This window comes from Silene latifolia, chromosome 10 (assembly GCF_048544455.1).
Source record: "Silene latifolia isolate original U9 population chromosome 10, ASM4854445v1, whole genome shotgun sequence".
In the NCBI taxonomy this organism is placed as follows: Eukaryota; Viridiplantae; Streptophyta; class Magnoliopsida; order Caryophyllales; family Caryophyllaceae; genus Silene; species Silene latifolia.
The window spans coordinates 27,434,923-27,456,369 of NC_133535.1; the positions used below are offsets into that span (position 1 = coordinate 27,434,923).

The 21,447-nt window shown below is 39.4% G+C and overlaps 1 long non-coding RNA gene across 1 annotated transcript; it reads right to left on the reverse strand.

Moving 5' to 3' along the window:
- Positions 1-2,740: 2,740 nt before the first annotated feature.
- Positions 2,741-8,816, reverse strand: LOC141608900 (uncharacterized). The gene is made up of 2 exons (XR_012527053.1): positions 8,455-8,816; positions 2,741-3,661 (listed from the first exon to the last, which is right to left on the reverse strand). It is a non-coding gene; the product is annotated as an uncharacterized LOC141608900 (long non-coding RNA).
- Positions 8,817-21,447: the final 12,631 nt, after the last annotated feature.

Consider the following 21,447-nt stretch of genomic DNA (forward strand, 5'->3'; position numbering starts at 1 on the left):
GACGTTTAATAAAATAGCGCTGGACGTAGGTGGCGGAGTAGTGACCGAACCAGTTTTTAAAAACCTCGTTTGTCGTGTCTATTTCGTTTTATTTCCGCTGCACACTCTACTCACGTTTTTAACTTACAGAATCAACTGTTGAGTGCACTGTAACTTCTGCTTGCTGAATCGTTGTTGAATACTTCTAACTCTCTAGTTCTAAGTATCGACTTCTCTTTTCTTCTAAGCATTGTTTAAAGTGTTTAAGAGTTTTAAAAGAAGCTTTCATTAAGCTTAAATTTTTAAATAGACACCTAATTCACCCCCTCCCCCTCTTAGGTGCCCTTGTCCGTGACTCTTCACATCGGATTTAAGTTTGAGAGGATAAAGCCATACATACTTTGTGTAGTGATCGACAAAAATAATGTAATACTTAAAATTATCATAAGACGGAATTGGAGAAGACCAAACGTCGGTAAAAATTAAATTAAGCGGTGCATTATATATAATAGATGAAATATTAAATTCAAGTTTATGACTCTTGTGAATATTGCAAGAGTTACAAGGTGAAATAAAATGATTATTGAGACGTAAATAATTAGTACTTAACTATTGTAGAATCTTGGTGGATGGGTGACCGGTAATGCATGAAATATCTTTGGAGAGGTGAGTGATATGAGCGGATGGTTGTAAAGGAAGTCATTCATAGACGCCACCAGTTGCCGTTCCGCTAAGTAGAATCTGATGCGTTTTGAGTTCCTTAATAACAAAAGAAGTGGACGAAAATTCGATATAAGCATTGTTATCAATACAAAATTGTGAAACCGAAAGAATATTGCATGAAATAAGTGGTACACATGAAACGTTTTTGAAAAGAAAAGAAGAGCCAAAGTTAGAGACATGAAACGAACCAATGTGTGTAATTGGCAAAGCAGAACCATCACCAATTAAGAGCGCGTCACTGCCATCATACGGAGAGTGCAAGGCAAGGTTTTCAAGGTCGTGCGTGATGTGGTGTGTGGCTCCACTGTCGAGGAGCCACGGGCGAGACTGAGCAGCAGCGGGATTGTTGGTGGTTGCCGTATGGGCCTGAGGTGAGGACTGGATTTGTCGAGATGCAAAGGCATAGGATGGTGGAAACACAACATTCGGATAATCTCTCTTGAATTTATAGCAACTCGATATAACATGACCGATAGCGCGACAGTATTGACATTTGCCTTTAAAGGGGGCATGGGTTGGGTTGTCAGAGGTGGAGGCATTACTTAGAGTAGTTGGGGTGGACGAGAACTTTGGTGGATAGGAGTGATTGTTGGAGCGGTAAGCAGCATTCACCGTGGCAGGAAACGGGGAAGGAGTGGTTTGGTTTTTGAGGGTGAGTTCAAAGTTAATCAGTTTTTCATGAAGAGAATTAAAGGAGATTTGATCATCACGAGCATTGACGACATCAATGAGTGACTTATACAGGGCATAGTCGAGACAACGGATGACATGAGCAGTGATGTCTTCCGGGTCCACGGGTTTTCCAAGGGAGGCTAGTTTATCAGTGCAGGCCTTATAGAGTGCATGTAATCGGTGACAGTTTGGGTTGTGTCTTTGGTTATGGAGTTGAGGCGATCTTTTACTTGGAAGATATGTGCGCGAGATGGTTTGGCGTAGGTTTTGGCAAGCGTGGTCCATAGGCCGTGAGAGGTTGGGGATCACATTACAAGCGCATGAATGGTGGAAGAAAGAGTGCCAACAAGAGCACCCTTCAGTAGGTAGTCCTGGCGTTTCCAAGTGAGATAGGCAGGGTTGGGAGCAGTTTTGGTTTTGTCTGCATCAGTTAGGGCAGGTAGGGTTTCGGATGGACATGGGTATGAACCATCAAGGTACTTAAGAAGATCGTATCCAAAGAGGAACGAGGTTACTTGATCTTCCTATTGCATATAGGTGAGGGGAGTCAGTTTTTCGACCATAGAAAGGTTAACAAGATAGAGTGGAACGCTCGGTTCATGAGGGTTATGAATGGTGCTTGAGGAGCTCGACATGGCAAAGGGTTCGTCGTGGCCTCGGGGTTGAAGAGAACGAAGGATTTTCGTGGTGAAAGACGGGCGTTTGAGATGTTTTTAGGGTTTGAAGGATCGAAATTCCTGATACCATGTAAGTGTTTATGAAAGATTGAATTATATTGATTGAATACAATGAGTACAAGGAGATCCTTATATACTATTACAATAGATTGACGAAGAAGAAACCTAGTTACATAATTACCTAAAACGAATGACGGAATATGGAAATATACAATTGTAGAGGAAACGTAATATTAACAGACGAAGATCAGGAAAGACGGAATAAAAACAATATTCACATAATATTTCTAACATAAACTTCGTTCACAATTGTAACTCCCCAACTCAAATATGGTGTAAATCTTGGTGGGATTCCGTCTCCCACGCGATTATTTCCCACATCGGGTTTTCCGCGTCATCAAAATATTTTGTGTCAATCGTAAATTCTTAGCTAAATATCGTACGCAAATCACAACAAAACCTAAACAAACAATCGAACGTAAGGTCGTTATATTGATTAGGCACTAAGACTACTTTAACCCTACTTGGTAGAAAGATACCAAAACAATAGTGATTATGCTGGGGATGCAGATGACAATAAAAGTTACTACTGGCTACGCTTTTAACTCAAAACGTAATAAAAGTTAACATCCAGATTAATTTACATTGGGTTTTCTCTTTCTGGAATTCCTGATTTTTCTCAGGTATTCATACAAACTCATGAACCGAGATGAATCAACCTGCAACTTCTCTGGGTCAATCATAAATTCTAACCTCCAAATTTCCTTGAATTCTTACGTTGTGTTTGATTTATGTTCAATTTGGATAACGACTTGAATTGTGCTACATAGTAGAATCATTACTCATCCAATTTCTCTTTTCAACAAAGTGGTATTATCTACTACGGAGTATTATATACTGACTACCAAAAGCATCTTGCCATGGGTGTGATGAAGTCGGCGTTATCGAATCTTATTTCGTGATTGTCTCAAGGCACGCATTGCAGCCGCTGATAGTTGTTGCGTTGCAGGATGAGACACCGTCTCGCATTGCACACAACTTGTTTGATGAAATGTCTGAACCAAGCTTATATTTTTATTTCGGATCAAACAGAGCCTCCGACTCGACAAAATTAGCAATCACCTCCGGACCCGAGTCTACCCATATTCTAGTCGGAGATGTGCCATACAGTGAGCTACTTGGTTTCCGTTCCTACATACAGAGCTAGGCTTGACATTTGCAAAGTAGCTAGCCAAATCTAGAATTACTCTCCCAATATTCACAAGATAGCTAGCAGGTAGCTTCTTCGATTTCAGCATAGTGATCAGCAACAGAGAATCCGCTTCAAGCACCACATGAGAGAGATATATTTGCCTAGCCGTAGTAAGGCCGAACCCCGCAGCCTTTGCTTATGCTATACTCGGACACCACTGTTCCTTTGTTTAATTGCACCACCCCCGAATGTAAGGATTCCAAAACAACAACAACAACAACAACAAGATGAGGTTGATGCCAAAACAACAACAATCCATCCTTCTTGAAAAACTTAGGCTTAGACATCTCAAGGATTCCCCTAAAACTAAAACTTTCTGCTGTTTTTGATGCTCAAATGAGGTTAAGCAAAAAGAGTACTACTTGTTAATAATACAAGTGCCAAGTCAATGTCAACTACTAACTCAAGTCAACGAGCTACAAATATGCAACAACCTAGTTAATTAAACACATGTTCTTATCTCTTGTATTAGTCAATATTGTTGTAACCATCCTCTTTTCTAGTCTTCTGTTACCTTACTTGTAGCACTAGGATAGCTTTGCTGTTAGTCGTATTTAGTATATAAGTAGAACTTGTATATTGCTTAATCATTCATTCAATACAATACTTTACAACCTTCATCTCATTCTCTTATATGGTATCACGATCCTATACGATCCTAACCCTACTCGGTATTATTCTCACCCTCGTCACACCTATGGCATCCAACACCAACGCTCTAATTCCCAACTCCGACGAACCCAGCCGACCCCTCGTGTCCCTGTCCTTCCCAACATGCACCAAACTCACCGCAACAACCTACCGTTCTTGGCAATTCCAAATTACCCGCCTCCTTCAAGGCTACGGGTTATTCTCGTACCTTGATGGCACCACCAAAGCACCGCCTGCCACCATTACTCCCACCCCAACCGAAACCAAACCAAACCCCGACCCTATCCCTAACCCCGCCTATCACACATGGTTCCGTCAAGATCAATTAATTCTTAGCGCTTTAGCCGGTACCATTGATGAGTCCGTCTCATCCATTATCCTTGATGCCCACACTTCCCATGAGGCTTGGCAAACCCTAGCTACCACCTATGCCAATCCGTCTCGTGGACACATCCTACAACTCAAAGATCGTCTTTGTCATCTCTCCCTTGGTGACAAAACTATCTCTGAGTACATGCTTTCTATCAAGGCCATTACCACCCAACTTGCTCAACTAGGCAAACCCATGGACCAAGAGGACATTACCACCCATATCATTAATGGCCTCGACCCAGTTTTATACAAACCCGTCATTGACGGTGTCCATGCTCGAGACACACCGATTAGTTTTGATCTCCTGCATGAACGTTTAATCAACCAAGAGTTGATTACCAAAAACCAAAGCCCTGCCACCCCTATTATACCATCTGCCCATGCCGCCACTTCCCGTCCTCATTACCATAACTCCACCCAACCTCGTCACCACAACTACACCTATCAACCTAACCAAACCCGCCAATCCTATAACACCAACAATTCCAGCCGTGACACCTCCAACAACCAACCCAAACCCTTCAAAGGAAAGTGCCAATATTGTCGTTCAACCGGTCACGTCATTAGTAGCTGTCCCGACTTCAAACGGGACTACCCTAACGTCGTGTTTCCACCACCCCCAACCCGCCAAAATCGACCATATGCTAACACTGCCACCGTTTCTCAGCAGCCCACATCGTCTTACCTCATCGACAGTGGAGCCTCTCACCATGTCACCAATGATCTCCAAAACCTATCCATGCACCAACCCTATGATGGACCCGATGATCTAATCATTGGTGACGGCTCTTCGCTTCCGATTACGCATATTGGTTCATACTCTATCTCTACTCCCACTCACACTCTTATTTTTAATAATGTTCTAGTCGTACCATCAATCTCACGCAATTTACTTTCCGTCTCTCAATTTTGTTTCGATAATCATGCCACTGCCTTATTCTCACAAACTTCTTGTTGTTTTAAGGAACTTTCGACGGGGGCGACTCTCCTTCAAGGGCCGTACCATGAAGGCTCTTATCAATGGCACCCGTCTTCACCACGGCCAACTGCAAACTCGGCCCTCTCCACCTCAAGCAGCTTGTGGCACACCCGTCTAGGACACCCTTCCTTAGCTACCCTCAAATTATTAAATTCTGCTTTCAATTTTCGTATCTCTAATTTTCTGCATTGTAATGCTTGCAACATTAATAAAAGTCACAAGCTACCATTTTCTTCCTCCACCCTCACGTCCAGTACACCGCTTGATCTTTTATTTTCCGACGTTTGGTCTTCACCTATTCCGTCTTATGACTCGTTTAAATATTACATTATATTTGTGGATCACTTTTCTCATTATTTTTGGCTATACCCACTCAAGAATAAATCCGATTCATTAATAACCTTCACTCGCTTCAAAGCTATTGTCGAAAATCATTTCAAAAAATCCATAAAACAATTTTATTCTGATAACGGCGGCGAATATAAAAAGCTGACACCCACTCTTCTTGATGCGGGAATCACCCACCTCACCTCTCCGCCTCACACCCCCGAACATAATGGTTTCGCTGAACGCCGGCATCGTCACATTGTCGAAACCGGCCTCACACTTCTCACTCAAGCTCACATGCCTCTCAAATTTTGGTCACTTGCATTCTCCACTGCTACGTACCTAATTAATAGGTTACCCACCACTACATTACATAACAAATCACCCTATCAAATTTTATTCGATCAACAACCGAATTATCAAAAACTCCGTCCCTTTGGTTGTCTATGTTATCCATGGCTCCGGCCTTACAATAATCATAAACTTGAACCAAAGTCCCAACCTTGCGTATTTGTTGGCTACTCCAATACCCAAAGTGCTTATCTCTGTCTTGAGCCCGTCTCTCAACGACTCTTCACGTCCCGTCATGTGAAATTTGTTGAGACCGTCTTTCCGTATATCGACCTCACCAAATCCCGCCCTTCCTCACTTCCCTGCCCGGACAAATGGTGTACTCTCACTGTCCCATTACTCCCTCCCTTCCTCGACCCCAGTACCGCCACTCCTACCCTAAACCCCCCTGACCAAAACTCCCCTACCCCGCACACCCCTGTCCAAACCTCCCCTGCCTCCACCACCCCTGTCCCGCACCCTACTCCCCCTCACTCCCCTGACCCGCACACCCCTACCCCGCACTCACCTGCCACCCCCTCTCCACCTCCACCACCACCACCACCGCCACCTCCCACCAATCGTGCTGTCACCCGCCTATGCAATAACATAATCAAACCCAATCCTAAGTACACTAAAACTGCCAAAACTGCTACACTCTCCTCGACTCACCTCACTCCCACCACTACTAAGCAAGCTCTTCTTGACACCCGTTGGCGTCATGCTATGACCGAAGAACATCAAGCCCTCCTCCGAAACCACACCTGGACCCTTGTCCCTAAAGACCAAGCCCCGAACATTGTTGGATGCAAATGGGTGTTTCGAATCAAGTATAATACCGATGGAAGCATCAAACAACATAAAGCGAGACTTGTTGCCAAAGGCTTCCATCAAAGACCCGGTATTGACTACTCCGAGACTTTTAGTCCCGTCATAAAACCCACCACAATTCGCCTTGTCTTGACAATCGATGTCACCCAACGATGGCACCTCCACCAATTAGACATCAATAATGCCTTTCTCCAAGGCAATTTAACTGAGTCCGTATTTATGGCACAACCTCCCGGCTTCATTGATACGGATAAACCCGACTATGTATGCAAGCTTAATAAAGCTATCTATGGTCTTAAGTAAGCTCCGAGAGCATGGTATACCGCTCTTAAAACCCACCTTGTTACTAACGAATTCCGGAACTCGCTTTCGGACCCGTCACTTTTTATTTTAATTAAACCTCCTGTCAAACTCTTTGTCCTCGTTTACGTGGACGATATTATCGTTACTGGCCCTGACAAAGACTATATTACAACCTTTATTACCCACCTCTCCAAAGCCTTTTCCTTGAAAGACCTCGGCTCTCTTTCTTATTTCTTGGGGATTGAAGTCACACCCACAACGACCGGTATTCACCTCAACCAAACAAAGTACCTGTCTGACCTCCTCCATACTTACAACTTCCAAGATTGCAAACCTGCTTCTACACCTATGCTCACCTATCCTCCACTTCAGGCCGAACCGACTAACCCGATCGAAGATGAAACTGCCTACCGTGCTATAATTGGGAGTCTTCAATATCTTTCCTTAACCCGACCGGACATTGCTTTCCCGGTAAACAAACTTGCTCAATTTTTGAAACACCCTACTTCCACCCACTGGCTCGCTCTTAAACGCTTACTACGATACCTCCGTGGAACTCTTCACCTCGGTATACACATTCATAACTCCTCCCCACTTCGTCTCCATGCTTATTGTGATGCGGATTGGGGCGGTGATCCCTCCGACTATGTTTCCACATCCGGCTACATCGTTTATCTAGGTGGTAATCCTATTGCTTGGTCCTCCAAAAAGCAGCGTGCTCTTTCCCAATCATCCACGGAGGCCGAATTCCGTGCTATTGCTGTTACTACCACCGAGTTACTATGGCTACATTCTTTGCTACACGAACTTGGTGTCACTATTCCCACTGCCCCGTCAATTTATTGTGACAACTTAAGTGCCACACATTATTCCGCAAATCCTGTGTTTCATTCTCGGATGAAGCACCTGGCACTAGCCTTTCATTTTGTTAAAGAACAAGTCCGTCAAGGTACAATTCGGGTACAACATATTAACGGTACGGATCAGCTAGCCGATACTCTCACGAAGCCTCTTCATAAATCTCGTTTTCTCGAGCTATCTTCCAAGATTGGCCTTCGTCTCCGACCGTCCATCTTGAGCGGGAATGTTAATAATACAAGTGCCAAGTCAATGTCAACTACTAACTCAAGTCAACGAGCTACAAATATGCAACAACCTAGTTAATTAAACACATGTTCTTATCTCTTGTATTAGTCAATATTGTTGTAACCATCCTCTTTTCTAGTCTTCTGTTACCTTACTTGTAGCACTAGGATAGCTTTGCTGTTAGTCATATTTAGTATATAAGTAGAACTTGTATATTGCTTAATCATTCATTCAATACAATACTTTACAACCTTCATCTCATTCTCTTATACTACTTTACACAATGTGGGTACTTCTACTTTTCAGGATTGGGTTTAAGAGAAGAGGTTATAGCTGCTTTGGAAGAAATGGGTATTTATATTCCTACTGAAATTCAATGTATTGGTATTCCTGCTGCTCTTCAAGATCAAAGTGTTGTCTTGGGTTCCTGTAGGAATATAAGGATTTAAATCTAGTTGTATTAACCTAACTAGAGTTAAGACTAGAGTTAGAAGTTTGTTAGAAGCAGTTAGAAGTTAGTTAGCTGACTCAATGTCGGTTTATATTGTGTATATAAGGAGTTACATATCATAGATTGTACTCAACAGTTTTCCATTCATAACAATCAATACAACATTCAACAATTCCTTCATCACATATTCTGTCTATTCATTCTCTCTAATATTCATCAAACTATATACATCTTCATCTTCTCTAAACATGGAAATCCATGAATTCTTTCAATTCCTATACCAGTTCCTGAAAGAAGCTTGCTTATTTGTTGCCTGTTGTTCGGGTTCATTTAGCCATACTCAATATCTCAACCTGTATTTGTTTGGTTTTAGATTATGGTATGAATAAATTAGGCATTGGCTTATTTGTTCGATTTTGAATTGGATCACAATTGTATTATGGTATTGTGTTTGTTGAATGTGACAATGATGGTGTCTTTGACAAAGTAATATGTATCAGCTATAAGGTAGTGTAAAGTTTGTTATGATATTTTTCGGGATTTAGTTTAGTTTAGGTTTTCGGTTTTTTGCCACTTATTATGCCATTGATTGAGATACCTAACCGGAAATGTTTGTCTTTCTTTTGATATTGAGCATTTAATTTGAGCATTATTCTAAATTATTTGCTGTTTGAATAAGCGGCATTTTCAAATGATCCAACAGTGGGGTTCGATTGATTTAATATGGTCTCTTTAAGTTTGTTATTTCTGAGTATATGTTACCTGTTGCTAACTGAAATTCCAATATTTTGCATTTTATTGATATAGCTTATGAAACAGGACGAGGAAATAGAAAGGATTCTAATGAAACCTAGGCATCCGCGAGCTGGTTAACTTCCCCCAACGAGAGAGCTCTTTTGCCCGTCTCCCTAGCAATATTTCTACCTCACCGGTCACCCATAGCACTGTTTGTATATTCGACTCATTATCCTCTATTCTCTCATGTGCTCTCATCCACTCTTCATTTCTGATCGACCACACAATTCCGGCAACCAATCTTATCTATATTAATGCAAAAGACAATGCTCAACACACGATGCGCCACGTCATTCACCCAATTTTTTTTTTTTTTTTTTTTTTTTTGGGAAATTCAGGTAATGGTAGGTCCCGTTTACGTGGAAAGAGTTTATTTCTTTAAATCGTCTCTGACAAACATGCGACAAATTATGTCATAGAAAATATTTTATGAAATAAATAGATAATCGGCAGAAGTTAAAATAATTGCATATAAACGGAATGAATTAAAAATCGAAATAAATGAAAATAATTACATACAATCGGACTGAATTACATAGTTAATGAAATAAATAGATAATCGGCAGAAGTAAAAGAAATTGCATATAAACGGAATGAATTATAAATTGGAATAAATGAAAGTAATTACATATAATCGGACTGAATTACATAGTTACTAATAAAATTACAAAATTACGTGAATAAATTACATTTACTTACGGGATTGAATAACAAATAATGTGAATATTTTACAGAAATTAATGAAATAATTCGTCTTTGCCTTTATGCTTGACGAATATAGGTGTTCATATCTCCAAGAAACTTGGTGATTACGGAAAATACGTAACAATCAATGTCAAATCCCCGAGAACCACTATTATGAAAATTTTCAATTTTTAGAATAATTTGCCTATGTTAAAGTTGATTATTAAATTATATTTCTTTTTTCGGGATGTAAAGTTTTTTATATATGCAAATTTTATTTACAATAGTATATTACATTATTTCCTCTTAAACCATTGCATGTGAACACGTATTTGAAACAAGTGTAAACATTAATTATGTAGATCCCTGATTTAGACCAACTAGGTAATTACAATAGAAATGCAAAAAAAAAAAAAATACATCCAAAAACATTAATACCGGCCCACATACATACCCGTGCAATTCTGCACGGGTTTAAAACTAGTTACACTATTATATCTATGGCAGATAGAGTTTTTTGTCAAACTTGTTTGATAGCAAAGGTGTACAAAGAATGGGCCAAGGATATTGCTTTATCCGCTCTTACTGGAATCAATGGTAAACATGTGCTTAGCCGAATAAATAATGTTTCTTCTTTAATTGATAGACTTATGTAATCAATGTTATATACGAGTTACTCTTTGCAGCAACAATATTTGCTTACAGGCAGACTAGCAGTGGTAAAACATATACCATGAGAGGGCTTACTGAACTTGCGATCGAAGACATCTGTGAGCATATGAGAAATGTGAGCTTCATTGTCGTGAATCATCTTTGCAATGCGCGTTTGTTATTACAGTGCTCAATGTGAATATTAAGCTGATTTTGTTACCTGGATGTATAACTTGTTTGCAGCGTAAATAACTAGATTGGTTTAGGGTGCTGATTTAGATGTTTGTAGCACAATTCTCAGGAAATATATTCAATCTATATATCCTTCAAAGTCTGAATACATGAAACTGAAGAAAGCATTTACAATTACACATTTAAGGAGAGTGATTAGCATACAAATGGGGAGGTTGTCGATTAATTACGTAGTAAATTGAACAAGGACATGTATAACATCCTTGCCTATGTGATAAAAAAAAAACATGCAATACCTAAACATTGCCACCCACCTAAGGTGATAGCTCGTTTAAAACAATATAGTTAGAAAGTCGCGGATTAATACATAGTGAGAAAGGCAAGCTATAGTGTGATGAATGCATTTAATAGAAGTGACTTGGGATGAGAAAGCATTTACCTATTTCCTAAATTTCCCAGCCTGCACATCCAAATCCACGAAGCACCTTGCCAGATTAAGTTTTCTCGCATTTGCCAAATATGTCATACATTTCTCCATTTTCCTAGAAAAAACAATCAGTAACTGAAAAATGGATCAAAGGAAAAAGAAAAATAAGAGGATGTGTGGTGAAAATTGATTTGTAACAAAATGATTCTTACTTCCTCCACATCAAGTTGGCATCTTTTAGTCTCCTCTAACTCGTCAAGTCGTCATAGTGAAGTTCCTGAGCCCCCACGACCACTCCTAGTAATCAAATGACACACAGAGTAGAGCCACTTAATTCCGCTTTCTATTACTTTCTGAAATTTCTAAACTACAATTAATTAGTTCCTCAATGAAGAACAACATTATAAGAGAAACAGACTCGAGTAGAACTGACACTCATTGCTATAAGGAAACAGGGAAAAAAAACTATTCGATCTAATTTAGGCCAACCCTAAGATCTAACACAAAACTAATCTAGTCTTTAAAGATCTAAAAAAAATCCAGCTTTCTTAAGGAAAGCGGAAATGAGGAAACAGGAGCAAAACAGTTCAAACTAAGAACTAACTAAAGGAAAGCGGTGATAACAGAGGGCGGAAATGAGGAACATGGGGCAATAGTTATCCCATAAAAAGATGTACTCCGTAATAGTTACTTACTTTTCCCTTGAGTAATTGCTCATCCGACACCTCTTTTTTCCACCCTCACTGCCACCAATTACCTCCACTTTCATCCTCGCTACAAAGTATCCCCACCCCCCTCCAAAAAGAGCAATAATAACCTAGAAATCAATCTTGCAAGCATCACTAACGATCTGATGCTCCCTTCAAATCCTTTAATTGTCCGCATCAGTGTAAAATGGAACAGAAACAAACATAATCAAGTCATCGTATATTCGTATGGCCTATGTTCCTTGTCTGTGACTATACGTGATCACGACACTCATTACCATCAAATTAACGACTTTAACCTTAATATCAAGCTTACAGAGCAATGCCGTAATTGCCATCTTACTCATTGTTTCGTAACACACAAAAATGGTACTCATATGAGTCCAGGGACGAAGCTAGGGTAAAATTATGACCTGGGCCGATTTTCACTTCGTCCAATGTTACCGTCTACACTCATTTATCATAGATTTCGAATCATTATTTTATTATTTTCAATATATATTTAGATTAGATAATTTACGAAACATACAAATTAATATTTACTTTTATGTAGTTAATAAATTATACATTAGTTTTTTCAACCGACATACTCCTTATTTTATATATAGTGCATTTTTTTTTTATATTTTACGATGAAACAAATTGAAAACAGAACATAAATGATAAGAAACCTATATTAAGACGATTCTATTATAAATGAAGTAAAGTCGTAAAACAATTGCTAGTGGAATAATAATGGTAATATTGTTAACTAAATTAGGACCATTCCTGATGAGATAGAAATAATTTCCTACTTTTTAGTCACAAAAATCCTTGTCGACGTTAAAATGTAATAGGTCAAGTCGTTGCAGGACGGTGTATAATCGATGCTAAATAAGAAAATTGTAAGGAAAAAAGGAAAATTCTAAATAAGAAAATTGTAAGGAAAAAAAGGAAAATTCTAAAACTAGGCGTTTGCATGAGTCGAACCAGTGACTTCATGGAAGTACTCCTGTCCTCACTTGCGTTTACCAATTTGCTACTGTGGAATAGTGCTCTAATTATGACCATTTATTACTTATTCTCGAAAGTTCAGCCCGGGCCATGGCCCATTTGGCCCTGACCGAGCTTCGTCTTCTGCTCATATCTTGACCTTCTGATTCTAGTAACAATAATGAATGGACACAACAACTTGATCTATGTTGCCCTTTTAATTTTATACTTTCTCTCTGGCATTTTGTAGAATACTAGACATGCATTATATACAAAAAGATGGGTCATGGGCTCATGGCTGTATCTAAACACAAAATCTCACTTTAAGTTAAACCCTACTCCAACAGCGTTCATGAGTAGAAGCTTAAACCTGGTATTGGTTTGGGGTCAAGGCATGGGACCGGAATTGTCAACTCTTCTGTCTCTTCAACATCGCGGGTCACCTTTGTCAAAAAAAAAAACATTGCGGGCCTCCCCTTGTTTTCTTTTTTCTTTGATTTGTTTAAGTTTTCCATTTTAGGTTATTCTAATGATTTGTTTACGTTTCCTTATATAGATATCATCATATTATATACTCCCTCCCATTCAAACTAAATCAAAAATAACAGTTGTTCTATCACACTTATCGAGACACGTTTTACAACGTGAATATATTTAGTCACACATTATTAAAAATTATAAAAATTTAATATTCTTATAACATTCATGATGATAAAAATTTGATATTCCATTTCAAGCCATCCCATTGATTTGTTTAAGTTTCTTTATATAGATATCTTGTCCACACCATGGACTTAGTGAGTGGTTCCTTGTGCAACAATTTTGGAATGATGTATATGAAGACTCCCGAAACATTCTCAATATGAGATCCAATAGTATGTTCACTGAAGTGGATGACAATCAAACATGGAACAAAATTGAAGAAATGACGGTCCATAACTCGCAATATAGTAGGCCTCAGAAGGGTACTAGAGGAGGAAAGCATGAGGTGGACTCTATTACACAATTGGGTGTTCAACTAAGTGCTCACATTGACACCATCAACTTGAAGTTTTAGAAGGCCATGGCTAAACTTGAAGAGGCCTCCAAATCACTCAAACAACATATTAATGCTATGGTGGCATCATCATCAATTCCAAGTGGAGTATGTGAGAGTTGTGGAACTTTAGGACATGACCAAAGTGAATGTAGGGGAACAACTGAATGCTTTCCAAGCATACAAGAGTGGCACCCCTTATTCCAACTATTACAATGAGAATACCAAATTCCATCCAAATCTTTCATACAAAAGCCAAAATGTTCAAAACTCTCAACCAACATACACCCCACCACCAATGAGAAATCAAGCTCAAAGATCCTTTTTCAACCAAAGCCAAGGCTATCAAAATCAACCTCCATACAATCAATCCATTGACCAAGGCTTTGATGTTCAAAAAGCGGTCCTCCAAATGCAAAAGAATCAACAAGAATTTTTCACCCAAATGCAAAAAGATAGCCAAGCAAAAGACATCACCATTAACAACATACTAGCCCACACCAAGATGTTGGAAACCCAAATGTCTCAATTAGCATCTTCTAGCTCTCAAAGACAAAAGGGGCAATTACCTCCCCAAGATAATCCCCCGAGACATGAATCGGTGAGTGCCATCCATTTGAGAAGTGGTATAAGGTATGAAGGGCCAAAGAAGCAAATTGAGGAAAACATTGTGGATGCTAGTAACAAGGAAAGAGTTGTGGAAAACTCTAGGGAAGAAGAACCCACCATTCAAGAAGTTTCAAAAAAGAATGAAGAGAAGGCTAAAGAGAAGGAGCCTATTGTGATTAGACTTCCATTCCCAAGTCGTCAATCTAAGCCTAAGTTTGATGAACAACTTGGAAAGTTCATGGAGATTGTGAAGAACTTAGAAGTCTCAATTCCATTCACGGAATTGATCAATCATGTTCCGGCTTATACAAAGTACATGAAAGACATTCTTACCAAGAAGAAATCCATCCGGAAGCTTGAGACTATTGCTTTCACTAAATTGAGTAGTGCTATTCTTCAAGGAAGGTCACCTCCAAAACTCAAAGATCCGGGAAGCTTCTCCATTCCATGCACTATTGGGGACACTACAATCAACAAAGCTTTATGTTACCTTGGGCAAGTGTGAGTGTCATGCCATACTCGATAAGCAAGAGGCTAGGAATGGGAGAGCTCAAGTGCACTAATATCACGCTTCAAATGGCGGATCGATCAACAAAAATACCTTTAGGGGTATGGAAAGATGTGCCCGTTAGAATTGGCAAATTCTTCATCCCGGTAGATTTTGTTATTGTTGATATGGAGGAGGATTCCAACATTCCTATCATTTTAGGAAGACCTTTCTTGCACACCGCGGGAGCGGTGATTGATGTGAAACATGGAGAGCTCACCCTTGAAGTGGGAGATGAAACAATCACTTTTAATCTTGACAAGACAATGAGAGCTCCCCGACTACATGAGCCAAGTTTCATGGTTGATCATTATAGCCGAGAAAGTGATAGGAAGAAGTTGGCATCTCAATACAAAGAACAAGCTATGTGTAAAGAACACCACCCATATGGAAAAAGAAAGTGGATAAATCTCAAGATGCTCCATCCAAAGAGCAAGAAAGTTTCAACAATGAGAGCTTGAAAAGCTCACCCATGACAAGTAATAAAGAAGGCCTCATTGTCCATGACAAGAAGGAAGAAGAGTTGCTCTTGTCAACTCATGATATTATTGGGGAATAAGTAGATGAAGTATGCGGTCTATAGGATGATGAGTTTGAAGGGTTATTCAATCCTTATATTGGTAATGCTATGACCCAAGACCACAATGAAGAACAACATGTGCAAAGGTCTATCGTAGATCTTTATCATAACAATGAACAAGCTTTCAACTACTTCTTCAAGATGTTGAGAAACATCAACAACACCTTGGCTATGCCCCCTTGACATCTCATACATGGATGAGAGTTTGGTGGAGTCCTCCATAACCACCATTTGTAAATATTCTAACCCCTTAACTTGCATTTTACTTATTGTATTACATTTTTGTCAATTTTGAGTTTGTATTTTTATGCCTTGATCAAGATTTTTATTTTGAGAGAAAGTGAGGGAGAGACTTATATGTTTATTGATGTGTAGTGTTTTGACATAGTGTAGGGATAGCAATTTCCTAGGTTATCCAAGCCTTCGTAGTGCCCCCACAATGAAGACCAAAGGAATGAAGAGTAAATGACATGGGTTATACGAATGCCCACGGGTGGAACTGAATTCGTGAGGTACAGGGACAATCCGAGCGGCCCGACAGCAATCCGCTCGTCCTAGATGAAAAATCCGAGCGTCCTGTACGAAAAACGCTCGTCCTGAGAAAGCTAGGAAGGAAATTTTTTGTCTGACTGAAGATCCGAGCGTCTTCAAAAGAATTCGCTCGTCTCAGCCAAGACGCTCGTCTCAGTGAGGATCCGCTCGTCCTGCTGCTATTAAAATTTGGGATTTCTCCCTGACCAAGAATCCGAGCGTCCTCAAGAGAATCCGCTCGTCTCCCATCAGAAAGACGCTCGTTTCCTGCTAAAGACACTCGTCTCAGCACGGGTCTTCTTTTCTGAAATAGGCTGACAGAGAATCCGAGCGTCCCGACCTCAAGACGCTCGTCTCCCCTGCTGAAATTCAAATATCACGGGATTAAAACCCCTCTTTCCCATTTCATTTTACTCATTCAAAACACAAACACATCTCCACCCTCAATCCCTCCATCCATCAAAATCAATTTTCTCAACCAAATTCACCCAAATCAATTCCAAACTCCCTCAAAACTCAAACAAATCAGTCCTTTTGTCAACAACAAGCAATTAAAACACCAAAATCCTCAAAGTTTGAATCGATTTTCTAGGGTACAAGGCAAAATTCGAATTTCCTAAATCAATTTGGGTCTTATTGAAACTTGAGAAATTCAAGCAAATCTTTGGGTGTTACTACATACAAGGAGAAGATGGCTAGGACAAAAGGTGGAAACAAGGAACTTCCAAAGAAGAATCTCTCAAAAAGGCAACAAGCTCTTCAATCTTCAAAGGCCTTGGTGGTTCAAAGTGCAAGGATGGATATTCAAGAGACTCCTATGGTGGAAACTACTACTTCTACTCTGGTTGTTGAGCAACTACATGATTATCCGGAGGTAATTTTCACATCCAATGCTCATAGGAAGAAATTTGTATCCCTTGCTAAGAAATCTATTTTACCCACCAAGTTTATATGCCAAGAGACCTTGACCAAATTGGGTGTCTTTGAACAAACCAAGAATTTCTTCGAGTCCATGGGATTGCTTACTTTTTTTAATATGCAAGAATTGACCTACTCATCTCTCACCTTGGAGTTTTTAAGCTCATTGAAAGTTACAAAGGTGGAGACTCGAACGAATATTGAATTCCGCCTTGAGAATGTTGATAGGAAAATGCCCTTTGGTGAGTTTGGTAAAGTTTTTGGCCTTAGCAATGACTCGACCTATGTGAAGAAACCCTTAACAAAATATGATCCCGCTCCCTTATGGAAGGCTATTACCGGAAGAAAGTTTACGTCTTACCATGATTGTCATGCCCTTTATGTCCCTCATCCGGGCATAAGGGTGAGATAGATAAAATCAAGCTCGGTGAAGTGGTTTGTTCCCTTTATGTCCCTCATCCGGGCATAAGGGTGTGGCACAAGGTTGTTGGGCACACTTTGATTGCTAGGAAGGGAACAAACCACTTCACCGAGCTTGATTTTATCTATCTCGAGTCGACCTTGAATGTTGATTGAAAGTTCACCACAATGTACAATATTCTTCAACTTTTAATTGAGAGGTGGCTTAACATCGATCATGGCAAGGAAGGTGCGGCCTTTATAGTAAATGGGGGGTTGGTAACTTGGTTGGCAAAACACTTCAACCGGAATTTCAACGAAGATGGCATTTATAAACCGGTTAAGGGAGGCCACATCATTGATTTAGCCACTATGGTTCACAAATTCAAATGGCTCAAGAATGACACTCTTGACAAAAAATTCGAGTGGTTAACAAAAGATGCCAAGTCCTTCACTTTACCGAACAAAATTTGCCGACTCAATGTCCATAGGGCACACTACCTTCTCGCACTCTCGGAGGAAGCCGATTACATAATACAACACCAAAGGGAGGACATTGCCAAGCCCTCCTCCTCTATTATCACTCCACCCTACCCATTCACCTACCATGAGTTTCAACCCAAAAATGTTATGGCGGGGAATGATTACTTGACTCTTTTGATGCAACAAATGCACAAGCAAGCCCATGAGGATCGAGTCGATGCATATAGAGCACAATATCCGCCTCTCTTACATAGGCAAGGAATTCTTGACCCATCTTGTCCTTTGCTTAGTTGGGCGGATAGGGAAGTTTTCTTTTCTAGTGCTTCTAGGGGTGCTAGCTTGGGTGAAGAGGAGGTTGTTGTTGAGAGTGGTGGAAAAGAAGATGAAGGAAATGAAGAGAATGAAGAAGGTGAAGAAGAAGAGGGTAGTGAGGAAGAAGAAGAGAGTTCAAGTGATAGTGGTGAAGACTCCGGATCTATGGAGGTTGATGAAGATTCTAGTGAAGAAATTGGAGATAATGATGATGATGGGAGTGATGTCGCCATGAGCGACGATTGAGGATTAGCAAGCTCTTGGGAGGATGCCACAATACTTTGTGAGTTTCCTACACCTCATTTAACCTTTGTTTATTTCTCTTGTTTTTCTATAATTTTTATCTTGATCATGATTTTGAGTCCTAGCATCATTTAGAGGACTCACACCCCGGTCCCTTTGAGGTGTTTGTTTTATTGTTCCCACATGTAAAATCCAAAATGACAATTGTAGTTTCATGCATAGCATTCTTATGCATGAACTTTCCCAATTTTTGACATTAGAAATAATGTCTATTTGGTATGGGAAAGTTTATTGATAAGTGCATTTTCTATACATTTTAACCCCTTATATTAGTTTGATTTTACATATCATTTAGCACTTATCAAAGTGTTTTTAAGCTAATATTGTGTTTCTAGTGCAATTGTGTGTTCAAGTGTGTTTTGTAGGAAAATGAGTTAAATGAGCTAAAGTACTATAAAATGTGCTAACACTAGAAGTAAGGCTAAGTATGAGAGCAAGATTGGACTAAGTATTGGAAGTGCATGGATTTTGCATGAAGAAAGTGTTGGATCAAAATGAAAATGCAAGCAAAGTCAATGTACAAGTCAAAGCCCAAGAATTCAAGTCCAAAATGTGGTGGAAAATTTGGATGCTAAAGAAGAGCCTAGGATGCCAAAATACTTAAGATGCCCTCCTTAATGCTCTTAATCGCACCATTAAACAAGGCATTAATCGTCAACATAAGATACCATTTGCAATTAAGGACAGAATTAAGAGAAAATATGATGGGCACTACGACCCCGATCAGGGTTGCCAAATCCGATCGGGGTTGGCTCCTCCTTGGTACATGCGTTACTCCTATTATTTTCCTATAAATAGGAGCCTATGCTCGACCATTGGAGGGACCTCTTACCCATTCTTACATATATTTTTATTCCAAAATTCTCTCTAAACATTAGTAGTTTAGTTTAGCTTATATTAGTTTGTTACAACATTTCTATTATCAAGTTCAAGATTTATTCCAAGTTATTTCTATTTGCAATTGTTCTTCTATTTCCATTCAAGGTAATTCTATCTTTATTTTAATTATGTTATTTATCATTTCATTTAGCATTAGTTTAGTTTATATTTTCACAACGTTAGAATAATTTACCTTTGTCTAGGGAATAAAGGAAGCCATGCATGATTAAGTAATATGTAAATGTCAAAATAAGGATAAGTTAATGTTGTATAATTGTTTCTATCACATGTTTGCACCATAATGTTTAATCTATGTTTAAAGGCCTTATTCATCGATTAAGTTTGTTCATTCGTTCTAAAGTCGAGAGGCACGGAATTGAATTAGACTAAGCATGTGAAGTAGGACGACCTAGTCATGGGCGAGAGTTTTTCTAGGACCCGGTCTATGGTTGACACTAATATCGTAAGGTGGGTGTCTTTAAGCCTAAACATTTATCATAAAATCAAATTCCTAACTTGACATGAACATTTACATAATTTAGCATGTGTGACCCGACCTCCCTAGACATCTTCTTTTTATTGTTGTTTTTACTTTACATCAAACCAATCAACCAAAGCAAATGTTAACCTACCAGGTAAAATTCTATCCATAATAAATAAATTATAAACTCCCGTCTCCTTTGGGTTCGACCCCTAAGTACTACATTAATTTGTTACCTAGGGTATAAATATTATCTTTGCATAGGTACACGATAGCCTATCATTTATGCATATGCATTGGGAGTTAATTTAAATTATGCTCTCCAACCAAACAAAAACTCATGCATCATATAATATAGTGTAGTTGCATTACTTGTTTATATGTCATATAGTTTGCATTTAGCTTAGAAATCATGCATTTTCATATAGTTTGCATAATTTCCTATCGTATTGGCCATTGAGGACAATGCTCATACTAGTGTGGGGATGGAGAATTCTAACATGACTTTTAAAAACAAAAATGATAAAAATTGAAAATTTTTGAAAAATACAAAAACATGTCTTTTTATTTCATAATCATAAAAACCATAAAAATTTGAAAAATGCAAAAACCAAAAACATGTTCGTTTCCTTTATAGTGTAGTCTTGTATATATTATGTTTGTTCATCCTTTTTCACATTGATCAACTACGCCACATCCGAGACAAGAGGATATAGAAGACCGCATGGTATGATCTTTCCAATCTCCTTTTTCCTCTTTATGTTAATGACTATGTGGATTTATGTTGATTGATGCGGTTAGACCTGGCAAAAGCAACCCGACCCGATTGACCCGACCCGAAAAAGCTGACCCGAGACCCGAAGTGACCCGATCGAACTACATCACCCGAATGTGACCCGAAAATCCGAATTGACCCGACCCGACCCGAATATGACCCGAGCTTTCTTGACCCGTACTGGCCCGACCCGAAAATGACCCGATCCGAAACCACTAAACCCGAAAATGACTCGACAAAATATAACTCTAATTGAACCGAAAAGACTTGAAATGACTATTTCTCTATTATTCATTGACCCGACCCAAAACAACCCGACCCGCTTGACCCGAAACAGACCCGACAACAAACCCGAAATAGACCCGAAACCCGAAAAGAGCCGTCCCGACCCGAATTAACCCGAACTCAACGAGAGACCCGAATTGACCCGACCCGAATTGGCCCGACCTGAACCCGACCCGTTGACCCGTTTTGCCAGGTCTAGATGCGGTATAAACAATATGATTATAAGATTGCATTTAAATTATTTGGCA